The 12,842-nt window shown below is 42.0% G+C and overlaps 1 pseudogene; it reads right to left on the minus strand.

The window, feature by feature from the left end:
• Window positions 1-211: 211 nt before the first annotated feature.
• Window positions 212-7,282, minus strand: LOC115113874 (pancreatic lipase-related protein 2-like; annotated as a pseudogene).
• Window positions 7,283-12,842: the final 5,560 nt, after the last annotated feature.

A 12,842-nucleotide genomic window follows, 5' to 3' on the forward strand; every position in this document is an offset into this window, starting at 1 on the left:
CTATGATAGCTTATACATTTTTTTGTTTGCCATTCTAAGGATTACTTTGTCCTTGAACAGGTCGGGATATATGTCTGTCCTTTTTCTTCTACTCATGTTGCTAAAATGCTTCATTGTGTAGATGTATTTCACTGCAGCTGCCGTACCCAACTGTAGAAACAACTAAAGATGCTGTAACTTCATTGAAAAGTACAGGATGTCATGTTGTGCTTCACTCAGGTCCGCATGGTTTAAGGGTCTGAAGCACCATCTCACGCACCATCTCGTTTCCACAGAACAAAAAGCTGCAACAGAGAGATATGGTGAGCCAGTGGAACATGAATGGACAAATGTTTATCACAGATGACGGTCCTATACTGCCCTCTAGGGTTTTACAGAGCTTACATCTTTCAGAGAGTTGCTTTTTTTCTCAAAATTATAACTTGTTATATATTAGGATGCTACAGTCCATGTTAGCTGGTGCACAATAAATACATTACAAACAGCGTGTTATTTAATGTGTTCCTCCCATCATAGGTTTACGCTCCAAACAAAGTTAACACAAACGTTGGTAAAGTGGCGCAAAGGCAGTAAATCCTATCGCAGTACTAGTTTTGTTAGGGCTGAGTCTGAAGCCTCAGGAGCCCATATTTGGCACTAGGGGCATACGGCTAGCATTAACAGAACGCCCTCATTTGTCCCGAGGCGCAGACTGCTGCCACACAAGTGGGACTGGCAGGGCAGACGGATTTACGATTTCCCATTCTTCCCTCGCAGCAGCTCAATTTTGTGGGCGCCAAACTTGGGAAACATGAGGTTGATGTGGTTGTTCCAGATGAACTTCACCTGAGTCACCTCGCCAATGTAAGTCTCAGCATGGATGAAGAGCTCGTAGGGTTTTACCAGGACTCAGGAGGCCACTTTAGGAAAGAACAGAAAATGTTCATTCCTTGAGTCAGTTTAGTTTAGGGCAGGATCAGTCAGTTGTCCTGTCAATTGATCGGTGATTCAAGTTCAGCCTTCAAAGGTTCAAATGATTTTATGGACTATGATGTGACAATTACAAGTAGAACAATGTAACATTTTTAAATGTGTGTGACATTACACGATCTCAACTCATCTATAAACTACTTCATATCAGAAGTGTGCCTGATACTGGCATGTGTGTTGCCATGCTCTCCATACAGCGCTATGTTCATTAACCCCAGCAGGGATCTGCTGCCATCCATGGATACATTTGCTTTGTAGCGATACCGTGGAATTTGAATACATGGGGAAAAAACAAAAACTTAGTACAGTATATAGTAAATCATAGTTCATGCATTACCTTGAGCCACTGGAACATGTGCTAAATAGTGTAAATAACCATGCCTATTTAATAGAGGTGTGAGAAGGTATTTTCACAGAGTAAAGCGGAGGGTTATCTGATGCCCAAGTAAAGCCAGGGAAAGGCCACTTACTTGGCAAAAGGCACAGCATCTCCAGTGTTCAGGAGGAACTTCATCTTGGATTGGCCACTGGGAACGGGGAATTTGTCAGCATAGTGTTGGTTAGCTCATTTTGCACGTTTGATAATGCATTATGAGTCAGTCCGCTACAGTTAATATTCTGCTCAAGGTGAAATGTTAAGGGATCTTGCAATTTATGACCCAACGCTTTCCTCCTCTTTCACGCCAAAGCAATCTGTGAGTACTCGTCGTTTCTCAGCCATGGCTTTGAGTACCCGAAATAGGGGGAACACATGCATAGCTCCTCCCAACTTTTAATGCGTCTTAGATCGCCACCCTATAAATATGTAGTTCAGGATGACACCAGTTTATAGTTGTGGGAACAGCAGAGTTTGGCTGTCAACGGGGCAAAGGAATAACACCCAAGGGCTTTTACGATGTGAACGAGGCGTCGGTCGGCATCTATTGGGACATACTCACACAGTGCCTTCAGAAAGTTTTCAGACTCCTTGACTTTTTCCACGTTGTTACTTTACAGCCTTATTCGAAAATGGATAAAAAAATTATACTCCCCCCCATCAATCTGCACACAATACCCTATAATGACAAAGCAGTAACAGGTTTAGAAATGTTTGCACATGTATTAAAACAAAAACAGAAATATCACATTTACAGGTATTAAGACCCTTTACTCAGTACTTTGTTGAAGCACCTTTGGCAGCGATTACAGCCTCAAGTCTTTTTGGGTATGATGCTTCAAGCTTGGCACACCTGTATTTGGGGAGTTTCTCCCATTCTTTTCTGCAGATCCCTGCAAGCTCTGTCACGTTGGATGGGGAGCGTCGCTGCATGACTATTTTCAGGTCTCTCCAGGGATGTTAGATCAGGTTCAAGTCCAAGCTCTGGCAGGGCCACTCAAGGAAATTCAGAGACTTTTCCCGAAGCCACTCCTGAGTTGTCTTGGCTGTGTGCTTAGGGTCATTGTCCTGTTGGAAGATGAACCTTCACCCCAGTCTGAGGTCCTGAGCGCTCTGGAGCAGGTTTTCATCAAGGATCTCTGTACATCTTTCCCTCAATCCGGACTGGTCTCCCAGTCCCTGCCTCCTAAAAACATCCCCACAACATGATGCTGCCACCACGCTTCATTGTAGGGATGGTGCCAGGTTTCCTCCAGACGTGACGCTTGACATTCAGGGCAAAGAGTTCAATCTTGATTTCATCAGACCATAGAATCTTGTTTCTCATAGTCTGAGAGCCCATGAGGTCTGTCATGTACCTTTTACTGAGGAGTGACTTCCATCTGGCCACTCTACCATAAAAGCCTGATTGGTGAAGTGCTGCAGAGATGGTTGTCCTTCTGGAAGGTTCTCCAATCTCCACAGAGGAACTCTGGAGCTCTGTCAGAGTGACAATCAGGTTCTTGGTCACCTCCCTGACCAAGGTCCTTCTCCCCTGATTGCTCAGTTTGGCCAGGCGGCCAGCTCTAGGAAGAGTCTTGGTGGTTCCAAACTTCTTCCATTTAAGAATGATGGAGGCCACTGTGTTCTTGGGGACCTTCAATGCAGAAGATCTGTGCCTGGACACAATCCTGTCTCGGAGCTCTACGGACAATTCCTTCGACCTCAAGGCTTGGTTTTTGCTCAGACATGCACTGTCAACTGTGGGACCTTATATAGACAGGTTTGTGCCATTCCAAATAATGTCCAATCAATTGAATTTACCAAAGTAGGACTCCAATCAAGTTGTAGAAACATCTCAAGGATGATAGATGGAAACAGGATGCACCGGAGCTCAATTTCGAGTCACATAACTAAGGGTCTAAATACTTATGTAAATAAGGTATTTATGTTTTGTAAAAATGTATGTTTTGTAAAAATGTCTAAAAACCTGTTTTTGCAAGGTCCTTATGGGGTATTGCGTAGCTTAATGAAAACATTTTTTTTAATCCATTATACAATGAGGCAGTAACGTAACAAAATGTGGAAAAAGTCAAGAGATCTGAATACTTTCCGAATGAATACTCCCGGGGATGTTCGATTGGGATGCGATCCAAAGCAGGGATAAACTGCCATTAACATGGACAGCTGCATTCCCTCCCATAGAAATCATGGGGGACGCCCGTCTGCTACAGTCTTCGCTGAACCCAATCCCGGCAAATCAACTTCTAAAACCATAGAAACAGTTCACAGCCATATCAATGTCATGTACAACAGGTGCGTGCATGCCCCCCCCCCCCCCCCCCAGGACAGTCTTTGCAGCCAGCGATGTGCCTCCCCATCCCATGTGATAGCCTAGAGTAGTTTGTTAATGGAGGACAGCCACCCAGCCTTGGCCCCCTAACAACTCAGTGCAACCCCAGTAAGTTGGGGAAGACTTTCAAACCCAAATAAAGAAAACAGTTACGGAGTCAAAACCTGTATCCCGTAAAGCCTTCAGGGTTTACGAGTCTGTCATTGTAGTACTTGTAGGATCAGAGATGGTTGCAGGCAACAACATTGCGCGTGTCTGGCACAATAACAAAGGGAGCAAAGCAGAGAGAGGGATGGGTGAAGGTCATGGGCTATGTTGTAGTCTCCCAGCATAGGGCAAGCACCAGGCGCTTCAAGATCAAAAGCTGTGGCTCCATCTTCCACTCTTCTCTACAATCAAAAGTGGCAGATTCAGCTGTGCTGGCCCCCAAGGCAGCAGCGCATATCTGAAGGAGCCTGCCACCATTTTAGAAAATATTTGTCCAGACCGGTCCAATTGAAAAAAACTGGTGGTCTTTATGGTTTTACCATTGGTACCATTCCAATATTCCAGGGGATACATTTTAAGATGGCCAGGCAAGAAAATGTGTGAGTCATTGTGACATGGAGTGCCTATGATGCTAGTTCTGACCTTGGTGGGTAGTCTTACACTACATAGGAAGTTACATTACGTCAACTTGTAACGGCTGGTTAATAGATTGGGGTCTCTATTCACTGACGGGCTTTGGCCATTCATACATCGATCAAGTGACACCATTCATTACTATGTGAGGACTCAATAGCGCATTCAAGCCAAATTAAGTCTTAAGATAGTGTCTCATGGAGGCATAACATGTGCAGTTTGAGCTAATCCATAAAGTGATGTTGCTGGCTAACTCAGTGATGCCACCTCTCATTGAGTAGCTCAAGTTGAAGGCCAACTGGGGTACTGCAGGTTGCCATTAGCAACTCAATTATCCTTATAACTTATTCTTTGTGCAATCTGAAGTTATCAGTTCAATGACATTAATCTGGTTTATTAGAAGCAAATATTTGTATAATTTTTTTTTTTAATTTAAGAAGATTGTCATTTTTCCATTCGCTGTAAAGGGGCGGGATCCTGTTTTCCGCTAACAATGCCTGCAGTACTGCAGTTGGCATTCAACTTCTGTAGCTTCAATGAGGGGGCAGTCTTTCTCCCCTGGCTCTATTCAATCCGTATCACAGAAGTTCAGCATTAGTGTTATTGAAATGTAAAGGCAATGTTCCGGAGTTAGCGGAGACTGCATTCACGTTGCCGCATGTCAGTTACATTTACAGTGGAGAGTGGTAGAGACAATGTTCTTGTCACATCCAGGCATGTCCTCTCCTCCGTTAGGGTAGAAGTCAAAATGGCCAACAGCCTGAGATATGCCCTTGTCTGAAATAAAAAGGATGATTTAGTCTTATGCTGTATTCCGCTCGTATGAACAGAAATATTTTGTATAAAATCAATTACATTGTCGCATCAAGACTGTATAAAGCCTTATGCTCTTGTTTGACAGTGAGCTGGGCTCTTGAACACAAGTCATAGCTACAAATGTAAGCCAGGGTATTCGTCACACTCAAACAGTGCACTTTATTTTGATATTTAAAAACAGCCATTGTGTCCCATACCAACATAAGGGATGAAGGGCAGCGTGTCGGTGTGAATGACATCTACAAATGTGGCATCGGAGGGGTCCAGGCGCACCGTGGCAATGAGGCCCTGGAAGCAGGGCTGTGCTGGGTCCAGCCCTGAGAGAGGAGGACACACAAACATACAACCTCTAACTCAGAATATCAGTCAATCACTTTACATCTCTACGTTTTCAACAAGGGTTATATGGCTCAGAATAGGAGTTGGGGCTTGGGACCTGGGTTTCAACCTATTACGTAGCTCCATGACGACGTATACATGTGCTTAGCTAAGATCTGACCTGTGACGCGTCCTAGCCTGCTGATCCTGCGGCCCACCTCCCCAGCAGCGTGTGCTCCCAGACTGTCCGATAACGTGGACCATGCTAGCCTTCTGCCAGTAGACATCCTGTGACAGAAAGTGTTAGGGTGAGCGTTGGAGTGATAATGCTGTCTTTCAACCGAGAACGCTCTGTTTGCTGTGTGTGACAATTCCCCTTTATTCTGTAGTTGTGCGTCCATGCTGCCGCAACAGAAAACGATATGTTTTTAGGCTTAAACATTCTTGAGCTGTGAAACAACATATGGCATGTGCACATGTAGACAGTCAGGGTCAATTCCAATATAATTTAAAATTTAATTAACTTATGAAGTGGAGAATTTGTTGAATTCAATTAGAACTACAACAATCTGAAAGTTATAGAATTAGACTACATTAGAATGGTGGAAAATGTCACTTCGGAATTGAGATTCAGTATTTTTCCATTTCCCAGCTAAACTAATGCAAAGAAATATAAAGGAAATAATGCAATTATAGAAAGTTTGCTGCTGGATTTGAACGCTTAAAGTGGATTGACGCAGCCTTGTGTCAATCTAATTTAAATAATTACTTCCCCATCAAATTCCATCAGTTTAAGATAGATATGTCCATTTTTGTATGGGCTGTGTATCATTCCACCGCATCCGCCCATGTCAGCCTTCCACAGCTGCGATGGAAAGTGGGAGAGCTACAGAACTGTTTGTCAGACCAGGAGACATCCCGAAAATCGGTCTCATGAAAACGTCTGTGGCATCCTGAAAGGTTTGACCTAAAAACTAATATGGCAACTATGACATGACTCACGATGGTGTTCTCAGTTTTGTCACGGTACTCGTCTGAAGTTAACCCAGTACCAAAAACGTAATAGAAGTGATTTCGTGCCCCCCACCCTTAAAGGGGTCAAATACATGTCAATTTTTTAAAAATAATTCCTGAGCCTTCTTATTTCTCCTAGATATAGGACAGAGACTTCAAAACCTTATGACTTCCTTTGATTGTCTTTTGCCATTTGGGAACGTGTTACTCAATGCCTTTCAATGGGCTATATCAGCAAAGGTCAAACTCTATATTTTATCAAATTGTAAATATATATCTACACAAGTGAATTTAAACAGCTAAAATATCCACAGTATATCTTAAAACAATTCCATACGATAGCTTAGTGGAATTTGAATTGAATAAAATGTTCAGGGAAAGGGAATTGAATTAGAATTTGTGGAATTAACACCAACCCTGTGTATACAGTACCTATGGTCCAGACAGTACTTTCCCAGAAGACGTCAATCATGTGGGCCACCTAGGCACCAACGACTCAGATATTATTGGCTGCCTGTGTGCAGAGGGTCAGCCCCCTCTTCTTTCAGTCCACACAGATGCAGTTGACCTCTTCCTCTGTCAGTATGGTCTGAGAACACAAACATGACATCAACCCCACAATGGGAACGGCTGTTCCCGGTGTTAACTATCGTTTACTTCCTTGGTGTTATCCAGAGAACCACCCTCTCACCCAAAAATAAAATATCAAGCATATTACACAAGTCACGGTGGGAGGGACTCAACGTGTAGTCCCACTCAGACTAGAACTGAACACTGCCTACTTTGCACATGTCAATAAGCCAGTTCTCGTCACCCTTGTCAAAAAAATGTTTCATTCACTAACACTTAAAGACTTAACAAAACAGTAGAAGTTGTTGTTTGTTTCCATCAGTCTCACAAAAAAAAAAGCTGAAATTCACTACTTTTCATCCATCTGCTTGCACTGCATTCATATTTAGTCTCACATTGAAGTGTTTTACCATTGTCTTCTCAGGGCAACCAGGGCCGCAAACAGAAAACAAAACAATGACAAACAACTGCATTCATGTTTTCTTGACAAATGTATATAAAAAACCTGATACAAATGTATTTATATGAATCCTGTTAGTACAGAAAGTCTTGGCTCAGTGGGAAATTATCCAACTAGTCAGTGACAACTGTGGGGAGTTTGAAGTTTGTGACAGCAACTATGTGAGCTTATTACAGTATTATAGACACTATGTCCTGGGATTTCCTAAGATCCTCTATGTTCAGGGGCGGCAGGTAGCCTATTGGTTAGAGCGTTGGGCCAGTAACCAGAAGGTTGCTAGATTGAATCCCTGAGCTGACAAGGTAAAAATCGGTCGTTCTGCCCCTGAACAAGGCAGTTAACCCACTGTTCCTAGGCCGTCATTGTAAATAAGAATTTGTTCTTAACTGACTTGCCTAGTTAAATAAAGGTAAAATAAAATAATAAATATGTACAAGAGCCGCTTACCTTCCAATGACTCTGGTATCAGCGGCTGCAGAAGAAATATAGGAATCCAACACAACAGCCCAGCAGTCAAAAGGGGGTAACAGCGCTTCGATCACACCGACAGCTTCATTGGATTTTGGTACACCAGAATTACATTCATTTCCAATGAAACGCTGCATTTGCCCTAGTTGATATCAGTTGTGTCAATTAAGCCTCCTTCATACCTGGTGCTAACATTGTTCCTGTGTCCTGATCTTAACCACATTCTGATCGTGCCCATGTTGTTTGCGGTTTTTACCTCTTGTTCTTTTGACCAATCAGATCAGATCTTTTGCCAATAAATGGTCTGGGTGTGTAAACGCAGCCATTGCAGCCGTTGCATCTACACATGGTAGTAAAATGTGTCTCTTATGCGTCTACTATGTCCACATTGTGACCAATATATTCTGGTCCCTCCCTGTATGCACATTTTTGACTGATATGCTTTCAAAATAATATGAATTTATTTATTTAAAGACGCATATTTATGCCAAGTCAATGGCGTCACATGTCAATGATTTTATAGGGTGGGATAATGATGATTTAAATGGTTTCACTGTCCAGATCCGTCTACACTTGTAAGATACAGTATATAGCCCCATTTATACCAATGCTAACATGGCTGTGTTTAACACAGACAGCCTAATTCTGATCTTATTGGTATTTTGACCAATCAGATCTTTTCCTCAGATCTGTCCTCAGCCCTTTGTCCTCAGATCTTTTCACACTTTCTGATTGCGCCCATATTTTTAGACAGGTGTAGATGATTAAAAGACACATTGCGATCTGATTGTGATCAGATCTTCCAGACCACCTCCTGAGGAAGTCAGGGACTCGTTGTATCCGGATATCAATCAAGTGTAAACAAATCTGGATGGTCAAACCATTTAAATCATCATTATACTGGCCTCTAAAATCATTGGCATCAGTAATTGTCTTAAAATAAATGAATATAATCTTGAAAGAATATCTGTCAAATAATTTGCTGACAGGGAGGCACCAGCTGATCTGGTCACAATGCAGAAACAGTGGACGGATAAGAGACACATTTTAATACAATGTGAAGACACGAGTCAAAACAAACCTTCATTAGATAGTGATTGGATCATATTAATCAGATCACGAAATGCACATGTTAGCGCAAGGTGTAAACAAGGCCTCTGACTACCTCCAGAGGTGGTCGGGAAGATCTGATGACAATCAGACCACAAGGCGACTTTCAATCGTCTACACCTGTCCAAAATCTGGGCACAATCAAAATGTGGACAAGATCAGAACAAAATTTGCATGTTACAACCAGGTATAAACAGGCTTTAGAAAGCAAGAAACAACTAAATTGCTGTAGTGTAGCAGTTGAGATTGTGGAAAAGTATGCTAGAACTGTTCAAGGTTTGTAAGTGACTGAGTGAAGAAGAAAACACAACTTGCTCAATAAATCACTTTTGAATTATATGTTGAATGAATATGATAAAACTGTAATGTTTACTCCTTCCCAGTCATCTATTTCATGTGTATGTTACAGGTATACTATTGTGTCTTCTAGAAATTGGTTAGGCCTGGTTCATTCCGACAAGAATATGTTTTTGTCAGTAATGTATAGCGTTTATAAGTCATACTGTTTGTTATCACCAAACTGATATCACAGCCAGCTCAGACATATACACTGTGCACGTACAGTGTGTGTGCACCATATACCATGTTGTACTGTACTGGTGATGGCACTGCTGTTCCTAATGTGTGTAGGTGTGTATTCATGGGAAGTGGATAGCAGCCGGAAGACCCTAACCGCAAATTCTCAATTAACCCTAACCTTTAACTGTTAGATCACCCAGCTGAATATCCACTTCCTATTTTGTGTTGTTGCGTGCTGTTGCACCGATACTGAACAAGAGAGACAGTAAATTGGCTTGAAAGTTTCTTCTTCTTCTTCTTTTTGTTACATGTAGATCCATTTTTGTATCATACCAATATACTATGCTTCAAAAGTAAATTATCCACTTGTACGTTAAAACTTTGAATAAGTAAAAGCTATCAGTACAATTTCAATGACACGTTTTTCTCATTTAATTTTCTGTCAACTACTGTACATTTCCAAGAGATGGCACTGGAGAGTAAGCAGTGGCAAGTTTCTCTTTAGCCTCGATAACTATCCCTTTTATACTGAACAAAAATATAAACGCGACATGCAACAATTTCACATGGTTTACACTTCAAATAAGGAATCAGTCAATTTAAATAATTTCATTAGGCCCTAATCTATGGATTTCACATGACTGGGCAGGTGTGTAGTAATGGGGAGCCAGGCCAACCCACTGGGGAGCCAGGCCCAGCCAATCAGAATATTTTTTTCCCCACAAAAGGGCTTTATTACAGACAGAAATACTCCTCTGCACCCCCCTCCCCTGATCCCACAGGTAAAGTAGCTGGATGTGGAGGTCCTGGGCTGTCGTGGTTACATGTGGCAAGCGTTTGTGAGGCCAATTCGATGTACTGCCAAATGCTCTAAAATTACGTTGGAGGCGGCCTATTGTAGAGAATGAACATTCAAATCTCTGTCAACAGCTCTGGTGGACATTACGGCAGTCAGCATGCCAATTGCACACAAAACTTGAGACATCTGTGGCATTGTGTTTTGTGACAAAACTGCACATTCTAGGGGCCTTTTATTGTCCTCAGCAAAAGGTGCACCTTTGAAAATGATCATGCTGTTTAATCAGCTTCTTGAAATGCCACACCAGTCAGGTGGATGGATTATCTTGGCAAAGACTAACAGGGATGTAAACAAATTTGTGCACAAAATGTTTGAGAAGTAAGCTTTTTGTGTGTAAGGAACATTTCTGGGATCTTTTATTTCAGCTCATTGAACATGGGACCAGCACTTTACATGTTGCATTTATAATTTTGTTAAGTGAGCACACTGTGTATACCAAACATTAGGAACACATTCCGAATATTGAGTTGCACACCCTCCCCCCTGTCTAAGGCACTGCATCTCAGTGCAAGAGGCGTCATTACAATCCCTGGTTCAAATCCAGGCTGTATCACATCCGGCCGTGATTTGGAGTCCCATAGGGCATCGACTACCATATCCTGTTCAAAGGCACTTCAATCATTTGTCTTGCCCATTCACCCTCTGAATGGCACACATACACAATCCATGTCTCAATTGTCTCAAGGCTTAAAAATCGTTCTTTAACCTGTCTCCATCCCCTTCATCTACCCTGATTGACATCAATAAGGGATCATAGCTTTCACCTGGTCAGTCTATGACATAGAAAGAGCAGGTGTTCTGAATGTTTTGTATGCTCAATGTATATCCTAGGAGATCCACCGATTGTATGTAATCAGGGGTTCGTATGTTTTATATGAAGTGCAGACAATGTATATTAGCAAGCTTCTTCAATAACTACCAAATTGAGACTAACAAAACATGAATGACACAGTGCGTATGTCCAACGAAAATCAAATACTGAAATACAATATACAAATTCAGAATAATTGTTTGGTAATTTACCTATTTATGATATTCCTACCTTGCAATTCTATTATCATCAAAAGGAATATAGGAATATAGCAGACATCTGACCTATCCAAAGCTCTAGAAAAAAAATGAAATATTCTGCACAGAAATAGTATAGAAATAAAAGAAAACTCGACAACATAATAAATGTGAAACAGGGAGGGAGGGCTAATCTTTGCCAGATGATCCTGTCAAAGCATTTAGATGAGATGATCATTGTGGAGTTTCCACCCAAGAAGATAATCCCATGAGAAAACAGTCCTAAGGTGCTCTCTCTCCCCTGGGGCTCCTGGATAAATAATGTGGAATAGGAGGTGTCTGGGATTGGTTTAGTGAAGCACCCCGTGGGTCAAATACAGTATGTGTGTTTATCATTTTGATTATTTCAAGACCAATGTGTGTTTGTGGCTGTGTAGTCTTAGTTTACTTGCTGCATTTGTTTATTTGCTCGATTTGTCTTTGCTTTGGCTATTAGGTTTCCACAAACAAGTGGAGACAAAACCCAAATTAAAACACAATGATTAAGAATACAGCAGGAACAAATCAGCCCCAGCTCTAAACATGTTTTTATAAAATTGCATGCACTCTGACTCGTCAATGTCATTGAATTGTCTTATTCATTTACACATTTCTACAGTATAACACCTCACCGCAAACCTGTCAAAACTAGCCCTACAACACATGTAGGTAACACTGGGAAAAGGAACCAAAGAATATTGTTCGATTCGAGAGATAAACCTTTGATGCACCATTGCACCCTGACATGTGTGTGAGGGGGGCAAAGCAAGGCAACAGAAGGGAAATAACGTGCAAGATGGAGCAGGCTGCAGGGCGGGGGAAAGAGGACAGAAAAGCCGGCAGGTTCGTCTGCGGGACTTACCATTGGAATGTTAATCCTGCTAATGTATTACAGTTGGAGAGGAGAACCACAGTCTGGAGGAGGAAGAGGAAGAGGGAGGAGGAGGAAGGAGGCAGACACAGCAAGGCTCTTATTACTGGAGAATTACACACAGGACCAGGCTGAAGCATCCAGGGGCCGCACCAAACGAACACAGCATGTGGTTTCTGTTGTTTTGTGTGTGTGACTGAGAAAGCAGTTGGTTTAACTGGGGGTATAGTTAGACTAAATCCTTAAAATAGTGTTGAGCGGTACAGTAGGATAAAGTAGCACCCCAGAACCACCCCTTCAAGGCCTCAAGTATATCCCAAATTTGGCTCGCTGTTTCTTTGGCTTGCTAGTATGTTTGTTCCACAGATTCCCTGCTCCCCCAGGGTACAGCTTGTCAGACATAACATAATATTGTCCCTATTGTGAGTATTCAGATAGAGCCGAGTGTCTCCCATTGAAAAGGAAGGGTTTCATTGGATTAAACACAAACAA

This window comes from Oncorhynchus nerka, linkage group LG28 (assembly GCF_034236695.1).
Source record: "Oncorhynchus nerka isolate Pitt River linkage group LG28, Oner_Uvic_2.0, whole genome shotgun sequence".
Classification (NCBI taxonomy): domain Eukaryota; kingdom Metazoa; phylum Chordata; class Actinopteri; order Salmoniformes; family Salmonidae; genus Oncorhynchus; species Oncorhynchus nerka.